General features: G+C 40.0%; 1 long non-coding RNA gene across 3 annotated transcripts; it reads left to right on the top strand.

Moving 5' to 3' along the window:
* The first annotated feature begins 530 nt into the window (after positions 1-530).
* On the top strand, positions 531-18,102 carry LOC104684433. 3 transcript variants are annotated; one of them, XR_002043713.3, is made up of 6 exons: positions 531-3,054; positions 4,151-4,282; positions 6,397-6,487; positions 7,226-7,281; positions 9,615-9,720; positions 9,938-10,988. It is a non-coding gene; the product is annotated as an uncharacterized LOC104684433 (long non-coding RNA). The 3 variants fall into 3 exon arrangements; XR_002043714.2 differs by lacking the exons at positions 7,226-7,281; positions 9,938-10,988 and adding an exon at positions 17,796-18,102; XR_750957.4 differs by lacking the exon at positions 7,226-7,281.
* The last annotated feature ends 917 nt before the right edge of the window (positions 18,103-19,019 follow it).

Genomic DNA, 19,019 nt, shown 5'->3' with positions numbered 1-19,019 from the left:
GAAATGAGGATAGAAAGAAAGGAAGTGGAGATAAAGACTCCTTATGAAGGCTAAACTTTGAGGAAAAGCAGAGTCAATAATTCTGTAGACATTAAAAAAAATATATATATATTTGAGGCATTTCTTTTTATACAGTTTTTGTTACATTGTTGTGTCCCTGCCTTTTTTTTTTAATTAGCCTATTTAACATGATAAATACAACTTGGAGGTATCTATAAAAACTCTTCTGTTATGAGGTATTATTTCTTCTTGAAAAATTGTATGAGATCTTGGACTCAGAAGAGGAGATCGTGTTCAGTGGCTGAATTATCTGAACTGTCTTTATTAAAGCACAGCCAGCAGGACCAGGGCAGCGATTATCCCCCTGTGGTCACCATTGTTGAGGCCACACCTCAAGTTCTCTGTCCAGTTCTGGGTCCTTCACTTTAAAAAGGATGAGCATGCCCAGTGAAGGACAACAAGGCTTGTGAAAGGTCTCAAAAACATGTCATGTGAGGAAGAGCTGGGGGAGCTGGGTTTACTTAGTCATGAGGAGAGGAGGCTCGGGGGGGACCTCATCACTCTCTACAACTCCCTGGAATGAGGGTATAGTGAGGTGGGGGCTGGTCCCTTCTATTGTGCCTGCAGTAAGAGAACCAGAGGAAATGGCCTTAAACTGAGACAAGGGAGACTCAGATCAGATACTAGGAGAAAAAAATTTCACAATTAGGGTGGTCAGGCATTGGAAAGGGTTGCTCAGGGAGGTGGTGGTGTCACCATCCCTAGAGGTGCCTAAGAGGCCCCTGGATCTGGCACCGGATGATGTGGTTTTAGAGATTTGGGGGTTACAGGGGTAGAGCTGGGTTGATGGTTGGATTGGATGATCTTAAAGGTCTCTTCCAACATTGATGATTCTATGATCTATGATGCTGGCAGGGTGGGGCATCCCCAACATCCTGGGCAACCTATTCCACTGTCTCACCACCCTCAATCACCTCTCTCAACCTTATGTGAGACATTATCCTTACTCAGCTGTGTCTATGACTATAGGTCAAATACTGACATCGCAAACCAACACAATAACTCAACATGTCCTATTCCTTGATAATCTCTGGATGATAATGTAATAATTTTGGTTTCCAAGAGATGTCTTACTTTATTTACTCCTTTCCACTTTGTGATGTATACTTAGCCAAAGTCAATATCTATGATCAGGAGATGACTGGATATTTGACATCCCTTTGTCTACAGAATTGTCTTTCTACTGCTTAATATATTCAGTGGCACATTTCATATATGGCATATTTCTTCCACAGATACAGTGGTTTATGCATGTGTCTGGGAATTGTGTTTCCCTTTGATTTATTAACTAAGCGCAAAGGCTTTGTCCTGTTATTGCTATCTTTATTCACACAAGTCTTGGCACGTTTCAGCAATTCCAGCTACAGCTCATTTAGGGCTGCTTTCTTTTGAGCCTTGTTTGTTTCACCTAATTACTTTTGCAATAACTATTTTTAGGTTTTTGACATTCATGTGTACTGGGGTAGTTTATTCTTTATGTGTTTTTATATCCTGGGTTGGTCTCCTAAGTGCATCTCCTCAGCTGTGCATTTAGTTTGTTCTTGAGTAATTACAGGAGACCTTCCTGAGAGGAATGAAAACATAAACGTATGGGTGGCATGTGAGTGGCATCTGAATGATGTGAGTGACTAGAATATACCTGTAAGGGTGGTAAACCCAGGTGAACATCTGTATGTTCAGATCTTGCTGCTATAATTCTCACTCCTGCATCATATCAAGAGATTGGACTGGAGGATGCCTTGAGTTTTATTGTAAGCCTACTTTTTGTCACTGTCAATAATTTGCCAAAATTTAAGACAAACAACCATCATGAAAAGCTGATTTCACAGCTTGCTTTCCTAATGGCCATATAAAATGAATTCTTCTACTGGCTCTTAGATCCATCACTGTTGATTTTCAGTTCTCCGAACTCCTCACATGTGTCTCTAGTTAAGAGAATAAAGCAACTAGGGAACCAATTAATGATATTCACAGCCAGCCAAAGCCCAGAACTGTTTTCTCACAGCTCCGTTGAAGTGCCAGTGATGGCACCACACTTAGATTGTGTAGGTTTTGTTTGTTAATGTCAGTAAAGCCCTCCAAGAATCCTGTGCAATGAATGACAGATATGATATCTGAAGGCAGATATAAAACATTTTGTGCCTTAGCAACATGACATGGGATCTGGATTCTGAGCCCAGCTTACTCCAGTAAAGTTCAGGGTTTTCATAGTCAGGCATAGATTCAGGCTTGTCTTTCTCATCAAGAGAATACCAGGGAAATACCATTTACTATGCGTGGGCCTTGTTTCTCCTGCAAACCCACAGTCACTTCAAAGTTTGCTGCCTTTTGGTGGAAAAGTTAGGTAATTAAAACATTAATGAACCCTTAGACAGTGCTTTTGTGTGTTTGTATATTTTGCACACAGTCACAAAGAGCATCAACATACTGTCTTGAGAACATGATACTCCAGATAGCCAAGCACACAGCTCTTATCAGCTCAATTGTTGGTTTGAACCTGCATCCCACTAAATGCTATTTGTATATTGACTGTACTTCTTAGAGGACTATTTCTTTTGTATTTGCTGTAGCTTCCACTATCTCTTAGACATTTTTCAAATATGAAAGATGTTCCCCTAAAGAACATCTAGTATAAAGGATGAAATTGTCAATAAGTAGAGCCTGGTGGCTGCCAATATCCCTGAGTGCTCAAGAGGGAGAATGACTTTGGTGCTGCAATGGACAGATGCAGAGAGCAGCAAAGCCCCCATGCGGAAACAGCATCATTTGTCTGTCTGCTTGTCAGCTTTCTGGTAAGTGGAAATCAAATGCTTTTATCACCTGAATGTACATGTGAAGTTGGTAATGTTTGCAACTAATTAAAAATATTCTCAACAATTTTCTAGTGGTAGCTCAGACTGACAATTATGGCCAGAGGCCTCTTACACAATGTGCCAGGCAAAGAGAAAAATGGAATAGTCAGAGAAAGAAGCTGCTAGAAAAGGATTTCTGCAGGTGATTAACCTAATGAGCATGAGGATTTTCATATAAACTGTCATCTTATTCTGGTGCTAGTACTTGGAGCTCATGACTCTGATTCTTGCAATTCTGCTCCTGGCTTTCATACGTGTGCTTGTATTTCTTTAATGTTGGGCAACATTTTTGGTTTTGTTTGATTTTTTGTTTTGGCTTGGCTGACTTCTTTGCAAATTACAGTAGTATTCACTTACCTTACAGAGTTACTGTAAACCTTAATTAAGCTCCCCCTGAGCAGCTTGGAGAGGGCTGGACAAAAGCTGCTGTCGAGGTGACAGCAATTTTCTGGGACCAAGCAGTGTTGAGCAGCATGGGGTCTTTAATATCCCAGCTCTTACCTGCTGCTGTGTCAGACAAAAGGATGAGGTATTAGTTTGGTAGATTAAGAGGTAGCTAGAAAAACTAGACACTTTTTCAGATTTTTTTTTTTATAAATAGGAACTTGACAAAATTGATTTGTTGAGTTGTAACTATGCATGCATTTAGCTATAGCTGGAAGATTCAAGCTTCATTAAAAGAATAATTAAAGAGAAAGAGTCCATTCAAAAACTAATGAGAGCATTTCCCTTTGTCCTTTCTAGAAGTGAACTATTTTCTTTTATGAATGCCAGCCTGTTTTGTTACAACAAACTAAAAAGTATGCCTTCACTTTTCAGTTTGAACCAACATTTTTCATTTTAACATTAACATTGTACACCACAAACATAAGTCAAAACTATCAGTTGCAAGTCTACAAGTGTCAGACCCTTGTGATCTCAGAGCGTGAGAGAGGCTTCACTCCAAGATTTATACACCCTTCCCAGCAGGTGGAAATAAAACTAACCTCACAAGGGGTAGTTTTAGTACCCTAAATGAACTTGAGATAAGCAGCAGTTGAGGGAAGCTAAATCAGTGGTTACATGTCCATGTTAATCTTCAGCAGCTCCAAAACAAGCAGACTCTGCTTCATCCCCATCCCCACTGCCAGTGCTGGGTGTCACTGTCACCTTTGCTCTTGTGCCTCAGTTAGCAACGTTCAGCCTCGTGGTGATCAGAGTGGGGAAGAGCTTCACTGACCTTTGTTTTTCATTTGCAGGTTTGGATTTCACTTGAATCCACTGCTTTGCGTGGTTTTCTATCTGGCTGGATGAAGAGAGGAGGTTGGATCAGTTGGCAACAGTCACATTCTCCTTTTCAGCAAATCCCTGAAGCAGTGATGGCCTAAAAGGTCAGTAAAACCATCAGGTAAAATACTTCCAAATTGAGTTTTACATCAAAGACATTCAGGAACAAAGATTGGAATGTCATGGGGCACAGTAGATTTGGGTTATATTTTGGGTGTGGTAATTCATAAATAACATGCTATCCCCTGCAAGCTCTGCAAGTTAATTCAGGATTGCTAACATGGGTTTCTGTATAGAAGACACTCTTCCCTAATGCTTAGCATTGGCCATGGCATATAACTCTGGAGGGAGCCCAAAGAAGGCCCACAAAGATGGTGAGAGGGATGGTACCTTGCTCAGAGGGTGGTGAAGCACTGGAACAGGTTCCTCAGGGGGGCTGTGGATACTCCATCCCTGGAAGTGTTCAAGGCCAGGGTGGATGGGGCCCTGAACAGCCTGGGCTGGTGGGAGGTGTCCCTGCTCGTGGCATGGGGTAGGGACAAGATGATCTTTGGGTCCTTTCCAACCCAAAAAATTCTATGATTCTGTGATAACAATGGAGAAAGGATATGGATGCTGAGGATCTCCATCAGAGGTATAAAATGTACATTAAAAATAAGATCATTAAATTATTATCAATTAATGTATATATAATAGCTTGATAACATTACTCATTTCAACCGTTAATTTTATTTTAAAAATAAATAAATAAATGAATTTTATTTATTTGTTGTGGACTCCTCATCCTTCAAGATTTCAAGGCCAGGTTGGATGGGGATTTGAGTAACCATGGGGATCTGAATAAATCCATGGCAGGGTGTTTGGAACAAAATGATCTTTAAGGTCCCTTCCAAACCTAACCATTCTAGGGTTCTATGATTCTATTTACAATTGGGCTGGAGAAAAAAAAAAAGGTACATTTTAGCATTCAGTTTTAAACAAAAATTAAAGATTTCAGAAATAAGCAATACTATGTCAGTCCTTCCAGCTCAACTGCCAAAGTATATGATGCTGAGGAAAACAACCAAAATTATAAGATTCTAAGCAATCATCCAAGGTTTTTTTTTCCTAAGTTGTGTTATGTCCAGTCCAGTCCCAATCTTGCAAAGTCACACTGTTTCTGGAGGAAATAACAAAACCTCCACCTTGCTTTTCAGAAAACTGTAATTGTGAGGATTTAGTATTATTTAGGATCAGTAGCAAAGCAAAGGAACAAAGTAATTGAATGTTCTGCTTGAAAACAGAGATTTAAATTCCTCTGTCCTTTATCTTGAGCCCTGTAAAGCTTATTGAATCATTGAGATACAAACTCTGGGTTTTTTGTTTTGTTAGATGCAGGTCTTTTGATTCTGCTGTGACAGGACAGTTTGTCCTAAAGTGAGAGGCAGATGTAGAAAGAGGAAAGACAAAATGGAAGCAATATGTCATTAAGTGAACAATTCCATAAAATTTAATGGAGATGTCAGAAAAGACAGAAAATATGGAGAAAATTAGTCATTGTCTAGCTAGATAATCAAAGTATCTCCTACTAAAGTAAAACACTTACTTTTCTGAAGAAGTGAAATTGGCTTCCAAATACTGAGAGCACCAAACACTCCTCTAATCAATTTAGAAGCCAACAAATAAGAATGACTGTATTATGAAAATCCAGTTGAAGCTGTAGAAATTGAATTATTAGAAATGTTTGTAGTTTAAAACTAGATTTTGAAAGGACCTCAAGCTTAAGTCAGCCTTCAGTTCATATCCCTTTTAGTAGGAGAACAGCATTTTGAAAAAGGCACACATCAGGTGTCTTTAATAGCTGTGAGGTGCTCTTTATGTGTGGTCTGTCCTTCACGGTAAGGGGTTATACAAAGAACCACTTCCCAAAGAGATGCTGGAAGGCACTGATACTTAGAGATGTGATTATGTCTTGCACAGCAAATTGTTCTTATTGGTCTTCCTGCTTGCACTGGGGGTGAAGCAGGCAGTGTTTAGCATCATTTGGAGGATGCAGAATATTTTCTTCTCTCTCTTCATATAGGCAGATGCCCTACGTGTGGAGTAAACCAAACTCCCCTTCTATCTACTTATCACTCCTGCACTTACTGACCTAGCTTCTGACATGGTGTTAGTCACACCATCCTACAGCTTTCCCAAATACCAGGCAGCAATTCTGATCACCTTCCTGTATCCACAGTGTGCTAAAGACAAAAAACCCAAAGCATGAAAGTGTTCAGCATTGATGTCTGGAAGCCCTCCTCATCCCTTCTTATTGTCTGAGCAGCAAGGTAAGAATACAGCACACTGTAGCACCAGTAACTCAGGTAATTCTTTTTATAAGACTTGAGCACATGAAAAAGATTACATTCCTCATGTAAAAATACAGAAGTTAGTGAAGCCATCACAGAAAACAGGTTTATTGAGCTGCATCAATTTTGCAAGACTAGGTCCAAAAAGCAAAAATATGGATAGACACAGATATTCTCAGCAGGAAGGGACTAGAAACTCTGGAGCAATATAAATTAAAATAACTTCTGCTTTAGCAGCCAGCTAGCCAGGTGTCACTACTAACACAGAATGGAGAACTCCCATAAAGAAATTATATTGAAGAGAAAGAAACTCTGAAATAAAACTGCTGCAGAGTCTTTACAAAGAAAGGGCTTTCTGACAGCTTTGCACTCTCTGGCTTCATTATGAAATATATAATTTGTGTGATAGGAATAATTTATTTGTTTGCATCTTAGGTTTAATGAGTGGCACAGGGTTAATAAAGACAAGAAAAGCAAGACACCAAACCCCAAGCTGCTGCAGATGATGTGTCCTGTACAGCTCCTGGTGGGTCTGCAACTTGTCAGGAGCAGTGGGAAAAGAGGATTTTATTAGTGAACACGAAGTCAATATTGCTCTCTTTTCATCCAATTATAGTCAGTAAAATTGTCAGGGTTATGGATGTTTGAAGACACATCTGGTGCTTTGACTTCTTCAAGGAGAAAATTTTTCCTGACTTACACTTCCATTCTTGTCAGGTCATCTGAATTATTCTGCACTGGCAGTGATATGAGTGGAGCAGGACTCAGAGCCTGTGAGTGACATTTTTGGAATATTCAACCTGTATTAATCTGAACAGTTTCATGCTTGGGAGCAGTCTTATTCCAGCTTGCTCCAGTAGTACAGGTCAAAAAGCATAAATTGTCCTCTTTGCTAGTGTAGTACATTTTGTTTGAGGTTCTCAAACAGCTCTGCAAATCTTGAGAAGTTTCACAACTCTTCTTAATTCCTGAGAAAGCTGTGAGGAAAAAAATAGAAGCCAACATACTCAGACGTTTCTACTAGTTTTGATTACAGTTTTTAGGGTATTTTTGGGGGGTCTTTGTTTGTTTGTTTGTTGAGGAATTTTTTTTTGTATGCCAAATAGAGCTGAGGCTTGGTTACTCTTCTGTGCCGCAGGATCACCGGGGGGGCCTCAGCACGTGCCCAATTCCGCATGCTCTGGCCTTGAGTGCAGAGTCTGTGCTGCACACAGACTGGTTGTCCTGACATGCTTAATCATCTCAATGGGGTTTAAGAGCGGCTCAGGCTGCTACACAAACAGATGAACAAGTAGTTTGTAACCGCTTCAAGGTGGTACCCTGGAGAGCTCTTGCATTTGTGTTTGAGATTCCTTGAAGGAAAAGGTTGAGAGCTTATTAAGCCAACAGAGCAAGCTGGAAACACATAGGATTAACCTGATGGTAATGCATGAAGTAATACAGAACGCTGCAAGATTTGTTCTAATCAAATTCCTGGAAAATCAACCGTGATCTGAAGCCCACAGCGTGGGGACTTCTGGGAACAGTTTGGTATGGGTCACTATGATGTTGTCCTAAATGGAAAAAGTTTCCTGGACTGCAGCAATATCTGTTCTGGCTCCCCATTCCTAACCCCCAACTGAAAAATGACTTATTGGCCAGCTTCGCTTGTGAATAGAAATTTCTTTTCGTGATGTAATCTCATTCTCATACCCCCATGACTGACTTTTGAATCTCTTTTATGGGTAATTAACATTATCCTCTATCGTCCAAATACTGATAGCTTTCATTGATCCACCACCTTTGGGCAGTGTGATAATCATTTTATGGTCCTGGTTGCCAGGCCAGACTTAAAAAAAGAAATTGAAAAAAAATCCCTTGGTCTGTTTTATTCAAGGACATGTTCTCATTGCAGGACTAATTTGAACAGACTGAAATAAGAATTACACTTTTTTTAAGGAGTCAGTGAGAAATTGCCATTTGCAGCTCGTGCTTTCCTGATATCTGAATCTCATTGTGCCTGTGGATATCATGCTCTGATACTCACAGATCCTGCTGAGTAGCAGAGTCTGACTACATGACTACATGTGATTGAATCACTGTTGAGATGTGGTTTCATATCAGTCTAGACTTAGTTTGGCTGGGGTTTCTCCATTATTTATTTATTTATATATCTGCTCCTTTTCCTCATCCGTAAATGGTCAGCATATTCTGTTACTACTGGTTAATATAAAATGTGAAAATATATTTGAATTTCTTGATGGGAGAAATACAATTGCTATATGTGATTTCACTTTCATTAAATGATGCCAAACCCCTGGTATTAGGAAGAAGTTCACTGGAAGACAGACTAATGGCTGCAAAACAGTTCTTCTTTAGGCAATATTGTCATAGCTGGAATAAATTGGGACCTTCACATGGTCACAGTGCCCACTGTGACCATTTGAAAGGAGCTTACTGAAGATTTCTTGTTCTTCAGACTGTGCCAGTACTACCAGAACCGCTTGTGTTCGCTCGCCATCTAACTAAATTTATGAAGTTTGGGTAAAAAGACAAGCAGTCATTTTTGCTGTGTTATGGCCACGCAGTCTGTTTCACTTGTCTAAGACTGTTGCCTAAGGTAGGGCATTGAATCAATTGTGTATTTTGTTGATACAGAGGATTCATAAGATTTTGATGACTTTATGCTAACTGTGTTGTCGCTCTTTCTTTGCCCATTTGATACATACTGGGTTACTTGTAGAAGAATGTGTCTTATCTCAGGTGGCAGCTAGTAGCAATTAGCTTTCCCTTGGCTGAGATCACTGCCCTCAGAAATGGAGAAGTGCATTTCCCTGAGCAGGGGAAATTGAGTTTTTTGACAGCCAGTTTTGGTTGTGATAACCACAGACCAGACCGAGATGCCCCAGTGCAATTACAAGGTAATTTGCTTCAGGCCTTATAGCTTGCTGAGTTTTTCAAATGTCAAAGAAAAGTGAGTAAAAAACAATGTGTTAGTCCTAAAAGCATTAAGTTATTGGGATTGTTAGTGTTGCTACTGCTGTATGCTGTTACTTACATAGATGAAGGTGCACATTTGCGACTTACGCCATGTAGTCTCATCACAATCAATCTGCATCTCTTACAGCATTCACTCAGGAATTTCTGCATCACTGTGGAAAATGAAGTCACCTCTTTCTTGATAAATGTACTCTGAAGACATGCCAGGGGATACTGCTGGTACAACGTCAAGAGTAAGTGCTTTTCCATGTAACAAATCCGTGGGACTCTGACCAATGAATACTGCAGGTACAAGGAGTTTAGATGGGCTCAATGAAAGATGGGAGAGGAGCTTGGCAGAGATATTCATTGGTGTTGCTACATAAACAAAATACAAAATGGAAGAAATCCATTCACAAGTATTAGAGTAGAAAATATTATACTTGCTCATCCTGTTCTTGCTTCTCCTAGGTTTCCACTAGTGACCACTGTTGAAGACAGAAGTCTGGGCTAAGAGTGCTCTGAATCCAGCATATAGCCTTATGTTCCTTCTAGCTCCAGTATGCCCTGTCCTGTCCTGTTCAATACATACCCAATCTTGCTCCACCCAGCCTACATTTTAGAATTCTTCAATTTTTCCAGCACAGGAATTTTGCTAAGCTCTTCCTGTAACTTGAGTGTCAGTTGAGGCTCTCCATATCAATATTATCTTGCACTTTGTTTAACGATGGGACCTTTCTTTTACTTTTTACTCCTGTTTCAACCATTCTTACCAACATGCCACTGTTTTGTGCTTTATCCATCCATGTAGTGTCTACTCTTTAGTCTTTTTTTTTCCCCTTTTTCGGGAATTCTCTAAGAACTTGCTTGTTGAACACCAAAGATTATTTTCTTTCCCATAGTTATGACTTCTGAATTTTGTCTTGAACCTGCTAGTAACTCATATATTTTTTTAATTATTTTGTGAAAAAAAATTTGGTAAATTACTCTGTCATCAAAATACATTTTATGAGTTTGGGCACTTGTAAATCACTGATCTGCATCCACATTGCATGCACACTGCTAGAGCTGCAGCGTCTAGAAGTTAATGTTCTAGACAGACTTTGTACAGGAGAGTAGGATTACGTCGGTCACATGTTCAGATTGAGGCCCATGAGCAAGTTACAAGAATAAGGTTGGTATTACAGAACCATTTAGGTTGGAAAAGGCCTCTGATATTGAGTCCAGTCTTTGATCATCACCTTGTCAACTAGACCATAGGACTAAGTGCCATGTCCAGTTGTTTCCTGAGCACCTCCAGGAATGATGACTCCACTGCCTCACAGGACAGTCAGTCCCAATCCTTGACAACCCTTTCATCCTCCTGATGTCCAACCTGAACCTCCCCTTGTGCACCTTGAAGCTGTGTCCTCTCATCCCCTTGCTGGTTGCATGGGAGAAGAAGTCAATCCCCAGCTGGTTGCAGCCTCCTTTCAGGGAGGTGTAGAGAGTGACAAGGTCTTCCCTGAGCCTCCTCTTCTCCAGACTAAACACCCCAGCTCCCTCAGCCATTCCTCACAGGACTTGTGCTCCAGACCTTTCACCAACTCCACTGCCCCTCTCTGGACACACTCCAGCACCTCAAGGTCTTTCTTGCAGTGAGGAGACCAGAACTGGACACAGCACTCGAGGTGTGGCCTCGCCAGTGCCAAGTAGAGAGGCATAATAGTTTCCCTGGTCCTGCTGGTCACACTATTTTTTATATAAACCAGGATGCCATTGGCCTTCTTGGCCACCTGGGCGCATGCTGGCTCATGCTCAGCTGCTGTCAAGCAGCACCCTGGGTTCTTTTCTGATGGGCAGCTTTCCAGCCACTCTTCCCCCAGACTCTAGCATGGGGTGATGTGGTTCCTGTGCAGGACCTGGCACTTGGCCTTGTTGAACCTCATACCATTGGTCTTGGCTCATAAATCCAGGTCCCTCTGCAGAGCTCTCCTGTACTCCAGCAGAAAAACACTCCCATCCCACTTGGTGTCAGCCACAAATATACTGAGGGAACATTTGGTCTCCTCCTCCAGATCATCAATAAATATATTAAACAGGACTGGTCCCAGTAATCAGTGGTCTTAAAACTCAAGTACTGGATCAGCCCACAGAAGTGACTGGGCCAGTTTGATGCTATAGGAATATAAAATCTGACAGTTTTATTTATCGGGAAAAACATTTTTACAGAGTGGAACTGGTTTAGGTCAGAGCAATTCTCAGCAAAAGTAAGAGGGACAATGATGTCTCTCTTCTGGTCTAGAATGTGCAGCCATAACATTGGTGAATATTTGGACAATGCAAGTGATCTCACAGGTGCCAGTAGCCCTTGAAAATGAAAAAGGTTGTACAGATCAGTTCTTAGACTCGTAACAGCCTCCCAGTGTGCCGCTCACATCCTCTATACTTAAAACATCACCTTTGCCTGTGGCCTGCTGGGTCGATCAAAGTAGTGAATTGAAGCAAATACTGCTGAAGCCAAAGGGCTGGAAGAGAGAAGACTGAGAACAAAAGCATTTGAAGACAAGGGAGGAGGTTAGTCCTACCTCCTGAAGAGTTCATCCTAGCTTGATGAGTCCAGCTTGCGTTAAAGAGTATAAGGTCTAAGGTCCCATTTGCAGCCTACTGGGCATGGTCTGAGGAATCAGTCGGTGGCTGCATGGTGCTTCTCCTGTCACCTCCAAATTGGGTCTTCATACTCATCTTATACACATATTCATATATGCAGCAGTTTTGCTACCTACACAGACCTTTATTTATAAAGACATCGGTGAGCCATGTGTTTGGGTGCAGGGGCTCCTTAAAAATATCCTGGGTGAAGTGCAGGTTCCATCACTTAGTGGCAGGATAGAGATGAGGGGAGACTACTGCTGGGCTGTTGGGGAAGAAGAATTTGTGGTAACTTGAGCTGTTAACTATAAATATGTATGCACCATTTTTATTTATTATAGCTATATTTTAGACATAAATACACTTACACAGAAAAAAATGAAAGAAAAAAAAAGCTATACATGAGATGGCACAAGAGAATTACAAATTACAGATGTGGCTGGGCTTTATAAAACACTGTATTTAGGTTGCTGTTGGAGGACAGAAATCATTGCCCAGAGCCAATAAATAGCAGGTAGCAAGGATCACATCTGTTTTGCATTCTAATTAAAATTTCAAACAATCAGCTGAGATGCATGTTCTCTGTAATGGACTGGCTGTGGTGTCTTGAGAGCTCTCTGATGAGATGAAAACTGTAAGGATGTAAGGGAGATCATCTGAATTATACCATCAGCAGCCTGTCCTATCAGCCATTGGTATTATCAATTATTTGTGTGGAGGTACCACATTAAACCCGTAATTTTAATAGGAGCTCAGTAGGTATTACTGACTACACAAGACAACCTTTGCCCCAAAGAGTTTACAGTGTGAATGCACAGTTGGAAAAAAAAGATGAGAGAGGAAATGAGCACAAGAAGTTACAATTATCTGAGGCAATGATAATTTTTCATGCCAGTCAGAGAGATATGAATGGAATCCAAAAGTTTAAATTCCTAGTCCTATGCCTTAGGCATAAGAGAACACATCATGCTGGCCAACAGTGCATGCTCATGATACCGTTACTTTTGTGAAAGTGTTTTCACAAGCAGTGATGACTTAAAAGACAATAGAGAAAACCCCAAATATGCTCCCTGGCTTCCACTGGGAAGTTTCAGAATTACATCCATCATTTACATGCATAATTTCAGTGCTGATTTTTGCTCTTGTCTAGTAAGATTTATATGGAGGCAGCGAAATTTACCTGGCTTATACAATAATGGAGATAGGCAATAAGGCTCATCCTCCACAGGAAAGGACAGTATTTAACAGTATGTGTTGAAAATTAACATTTTAAAATCAACAGGCAAATTTCTGCAAGAGTAGTAAATAAGCTATGGAGTTTTGTAAATGGCTTGTGTTAATATCTAATATCTCTTGAAAAAAAGAAAAAAATATAAATTACAATCTGTATTGCTGGAGGACTGCCATTTATATAATTTATGTATGTTAAAATAGAAAAATGAAATAACCAGTGAACAGCAGGCCAGTTAGGCTAATTCTTTAATGGAACAATTAATCTGGGATTTCATTAATCAAACATTAAAAAGTAAAAATATAAACAATATCAGGCAACTAAGTTTTGTGGAAAGTAGGCCTTTTCAAATAAACCTTTAATCTTTTCTGGCAAGATTACAAGTCTGGTTAATTACAACTTCGCTGATAAAATGAGTTTGCTGGATTTCTCCTGTGAATTCGATTTAGTACAATAAAGTACCTAGAAAGGAACAAAATAAAATTTATGGAATAGACAGGGCACATTTTAGGTGGATTACAACTCTTTCAATAGCAGAGATGAAAATGCAATAGTAAATACAGATTATCAGCAAGCCAAATCTTTACTAGAAAGATAACTTATAGGTGGGACTCTACTCCTTCTGGTTGCTTATTCTGGGATATCTTCCTGGTAAAATTCACCACTGGTATAGGATCTGCATAATAGCAACATTCTAAGGATTCTTCTGAATGACACAGAGGGTGAGATTCAATTACTAAGAAAAAAATATAAAGAGGTGCCATTTTAAGTGTCCTAAGGAATTGGATTCATCTGCCTGGCAGATATGACACAGGACATAAGAGAAACCCAAATCTTTCAAAAGAGCAGCTGAGGCCATGTGGGATATTTCCTAACAATGTGAACAGGACTACACCCCCATGTTTAGCCAAGCAAATCCTACCACAACTAACATCGTCAGCTGGAGGCTTCTCTCCTCAACCACGGCTTCTACCTACAGCTTCTGATACGGCACTTGCAGTCTAACAGGAGGCAGTCACCAGCATCCAGGAATGACTGAGCAGGACTCTTGAAATTTTCCATGTACCCTGGGTTAAATTTACTACTTGCTAGGAAGAGATTACCCAGTGTTTGCCAGCCCCTTTGAAATAACTTTTAGCTACACAACTAACATTTAAAGAGTAGTTAAAAAAAAAGTAGGACTGGGGAAACTCTTCCCATATGAACACCAAGAATTAATCTATTCAGTTTATCAAAGAAAAGATTGAAGGATTACCCGATTATTTTATTGAAGTCCTTAGACATGGAAAGCTATGATAATGAGAAGATTTGCAGTCTTGCAGACAGAGATATAATGAAATCCAATTTGTTGGAAGTCAGACAAATTCAAGCTTGAAATAAAACACATTTTTGAACACTAAGGTTAATTAAAAATCGGAAGAATTTCTATAGAGGCGACAGATTTGCCATTGTCAAGAGTCTTTCAGGCAAAACATTTCTTCTGACAATCCTTTAGTCCAGTTTCTAGGAACAAAAATGCCATGGTTTCTCTGTGGAAATTTTCAAACAAGATGATCACAATGATCTTTTCTGACTACAGAGCACACAAATTTATAAACACGAGGAAATGAGCCCTAACCTTCCAAAAGAGGCTATGATATTGAAAAATTTGTCCCATCTGAGAAATGAGAAATATTGGAACCAGTACAAAAAAATCCTTCCTTGGAAGAATGTATGACTATTTTCTCAGAAGACTTTTTTTGAGGCTGTCTCAGTAAGTGCCAGCTTGGCACACCACTCCTCTTTTGACAAGCATAAACTTGGGGAGAATTACAGATAAGGCCATTTGAATAACAATCTCAGGCAATGGAGTACACACTTTTTGTGGCTGTATTCTATTGCATGCTCAAGCATCAGCTTTTACTGACTGTTGTTATTATTATAAGGGAAGAATAATAATATTATTATTATTCCCTACATTCTTATCATTATCAACATTGCTGTCCAGAAAATGCCTTTTCCCTCTTGGACAATTATCTTCATTACCAGGCTTTTCTGCTTCTTCGAGAAATAAAAACATTTAGTTGAATATTTTGGTGACCTTTCATTCTTGAACAGCAGTCAGGGAAATATCTTTCACCCCAGCAATTAGGCTGGTGTGAAGACTGTCCATGTAAGGGGGTGGGTCTGAGGGAGAGGCACCAGTTGTAAAGAAGGGGACTTGAGAGGAGATTCTGAATTGATGCCTGTGAAAAGCAATAGGTAGACTAGCTATGAAAAGTGCAGTAGAAGATAATGATGGGCATAATAAATACATAAATACAGAAAGAGAAAGGAATTTTTGTGTTGGAGCACTGTCTTTGTTTATCTTCTTACCAGTTGTCTCATTCTTGCTCCTTGGGCAGTAAGAAGACGAGATGTGCAAGCTACACACCTGCATCTCGATTTGGATTTCAGATTAGAGTTTGTATTTCAAGTACTTTCCAGAGCTATGGGCATTCAGCTGTGATGGTACAGTTCCCTGTGTTGTATCACAAGGATGATTTATGACTGAAATTTAGATTTAAATTTGGATTTCGTGTAACTTCTGCAGCAAATATGAAGCACATTTGATTTTGCATTTTAAATACCCTCCTTCTCACCACATGCATTTGATTGAAAACAGGGGTTTATGAATATATGTATATAGCTTTAAATGTGTTGAAAGAAATTGATAGCAAAGGGCTGGAAAGCCTGCTAGGTAGACAATGGACAGTACAACAGAGATTGATAAAGTGCAGTTCTGGGAATTATATTGTTTAGATTTGATCTAAGTAACAGATTGATTCAATTTAGGGGAAATAGTTCTTCATTACATTCACAGAAGTGTGTTTCTGGAGCAGCACCGAGATTTTAGCTGCTTTTACATTTAAATACTATACCCAAAAGTGTTCACTGCACTGCTTTAGGTCCTTTGTCAGGATCTGTTAGCTCTGTATTGGTCTGGTGATCCTCATGCTCTAAAAGAGTACTCCACCAAAAGAGGCTCCTTTTCCTCAACATTTCTGCATTTGATGTTAGCCAGCTGCCCATCACCAGTACCACTCTTTCCAAGTGATTGCCCTTGAATCCTAACTAGCTGTCTTCAAGCAGAGATCTGCATGCTTCTTAGCTCTGTGTCCCAGGTCTTAGCTTCCATCCTTTTTGCTATCAACAGCTCTCTACTAGCCCTGTGGCACCTCACTTAGCAAATCAATATTAGGAGAACTTTTAACATCACTGAGTTTCCAAATGGAAACAGAAAGATCAGCCTGAAGCTGATTCTCACATTGCACAGTATCTGGCTTGGTATTACCTAATGCATGAAATTTTAACCCTTAGACCTCAGCCAAACTGGCCTGGTATTCAAGCTTTCTATGGCAGTGAATATAAGAGAGGAAATACTGTCAGAACTTTCAGCATGGGAAGGCACTTTGGTTTCTTATGATGAATGCCTCTTTACATGAATAAATGGAATAACATAGTAGATGTGTAGGTGAATGGATGGATGGATAGCTAAAAGAATGATGTGAATCAATGGATGAATAAACGGATATATACTGCTGCACGTACTGAGAGAAAATGAAGGCTACAAAACTATGTCAGGAAAAACTGGGAGGTTTTTCATGCAGTGATCTGAGGTTCTGTCCTTTGTGTCAGCTTAAAAAAACCAAAATACATAAAGGAGATACCTCAGTTAAAGGCCACAGCAGCTTTAAAGGAAATGTGCTGATTACAGTAAAAGCATCTGAAATATCTCCAAATGTGGAGGAGGGTTTTGACATGAATCCTTCAAGCTGTGGGTAGCAATTTCCAGCCAACTTTGCATCTGCAGAGAAAGATAAAGTGTAGTTTAAGCATTTTATAAATGTATTGTACTTCTTATGTTTTATGCTTAAAGAGAGTGCTGACAAGTATGGAGCATCACAGAGAAAAGTCTTACCAGCACAATCAGTGCTAAGTGGTTGTGCTTTTTATTTGCATTTCCTTCATTCTGCTCCTTCTTTCCCTTGCAAAAGACTAAATTGATTACCAACTTTGTATCAATGAGTTCCATTTTTCCTTACAAAATTAAGGTATTAGTTCATGCCATGATTTTAAAATAAATTTTTGCTGCAAGTATGTAGTCATCACTCTTCTTTAACAAGGCTTTCAATTTTTACTTTAATGACATATGTCATGCTATTTCAGAGGTGAAGAAAAATCAGTCCTAATTTTAGCCAGGCATGCTGGGCCCACAGCTGAAAAATAGGAGCTTTGGCCAGACTTGTGAATTCCACTGAAAACTTGCTAACTTGTATATTCTGTGTCACATTCAATTTTTAGTGTAAAATTTCTGCCTTCTGTCCTGAGTTTTGTACTTGAAAACTTTTATATTGGTTTGTCTTTGATAAACATCATTATTTCTACTACAATGTCTAGGAAGTTAATTTATTTTGCATGTAAGAAGGCAATATCTTGTGTTTTCAGGTAATTCAATCCCGGTAAAAGTTTCATAGAATCACAGAATCACAGGCTGAGGATGGAAAGGATGTCTGGAGATCATCTTGTACAGCATACCTGCTCAAGCACAGCCACCTCATGCAGGTTGCCTTGCACAGTGTCCAAATGGCTTTTGAATATCTCTAAGGACTGTGACTCCACCACCTCCCTGGGCAACTTGTGCCAGTGCTTTATCATCCTCACAGTGAGAGTGTGTTTCCTGACGTTGAAAAGGGGCCTCCTGAGTTTCTATTTGTGCCCATTTCCCCCCTGATACTTCTATTCTCCATGCAAAGCAGTCCCATCTCTCTCAGCCTCTCCCCACAAGAGAGGTGCTCCAGTCCCTTAATCACCTTTGTGATCCTTAGCTGGACAGAAGTTTGGGCCCCTCCACGCTAGACTTGGCTCTTTAAACTGCACACAGAGTCTTTCCTGTGAGCATCACCACTCTAGAACTTGTATCCCCGAGTTCCCATGCTGCTTCCATCTCACATCTCACACGTGCTTGACACCATGGTATAAAGACCCCAAACATTTGGTGTGCGATGATGTTTCAGGCACCTTGGATTGATAAATCACACATGTAGATAGTCATTATCCCAAGGGTACCTATAGAGTACCCTTGAATATATGGGTGGTAAAAGCAAGCTTAAGTTTCTCCAGAAGCTGGCAGTGTGGATACAAGCCACTCTATGGTACCATGCCTGGCTGATCAAGAGAGTTTCCTGAGACAGATGAAGGAATAGCTTGAATGGTAAAAGCAATCCTCAGGGATGTTAAATCAGAGCACAACCTTTCAGCAGATGGCACATTTTATAGCTGAGCTCTGGGTCACAAAGGGGTAGGGAAACTCAGCTATTCCTTGTGCTGAGAACTGCTGAAGCTCCAACATCAGAGAGACCCTTCCATGGCAGCACACATGAAGGTCAGACTTCTGTTTTCCATCAGCTCTGGACCAAGGTCACTGTTATCACAGTTACATACCTGTGTTGCTGAATTTTCCATGGCTCAGCAGCAATATTTGGAAATCCTTCATAAGCCAACCTGAAATAGACTCACAGAAGTTGAAGTGTATATTAAAATGTAAATAGGAAGAGAGAACAGTTTGTGTAAGATTAGGGTGAGAAATATAAATATATGATGATTATAAAACCTGATGTAATGGAACATGGCAGGGTGGGGCCCTAGGGCCGAAATAAACTAGATTGCACT

Source organism: Corvus cornix, chromosome 3 (genome assembly GCF_000738735.6).
Source record: "Corvus cornix cornix isolate S_Up_H32 chromosome 3, ASM73873v5, whole genome shotgun sequence".
NCBI lineage: Eukaryota > Metazoa > Chordata > Aves > Passeriformes > Corvidae > Corvus > Corvus cornix.
Note: the sequence above shows the minus strand (reverse complement) of the source record. Positions and strands in the feature narration are given on the sequence as shown.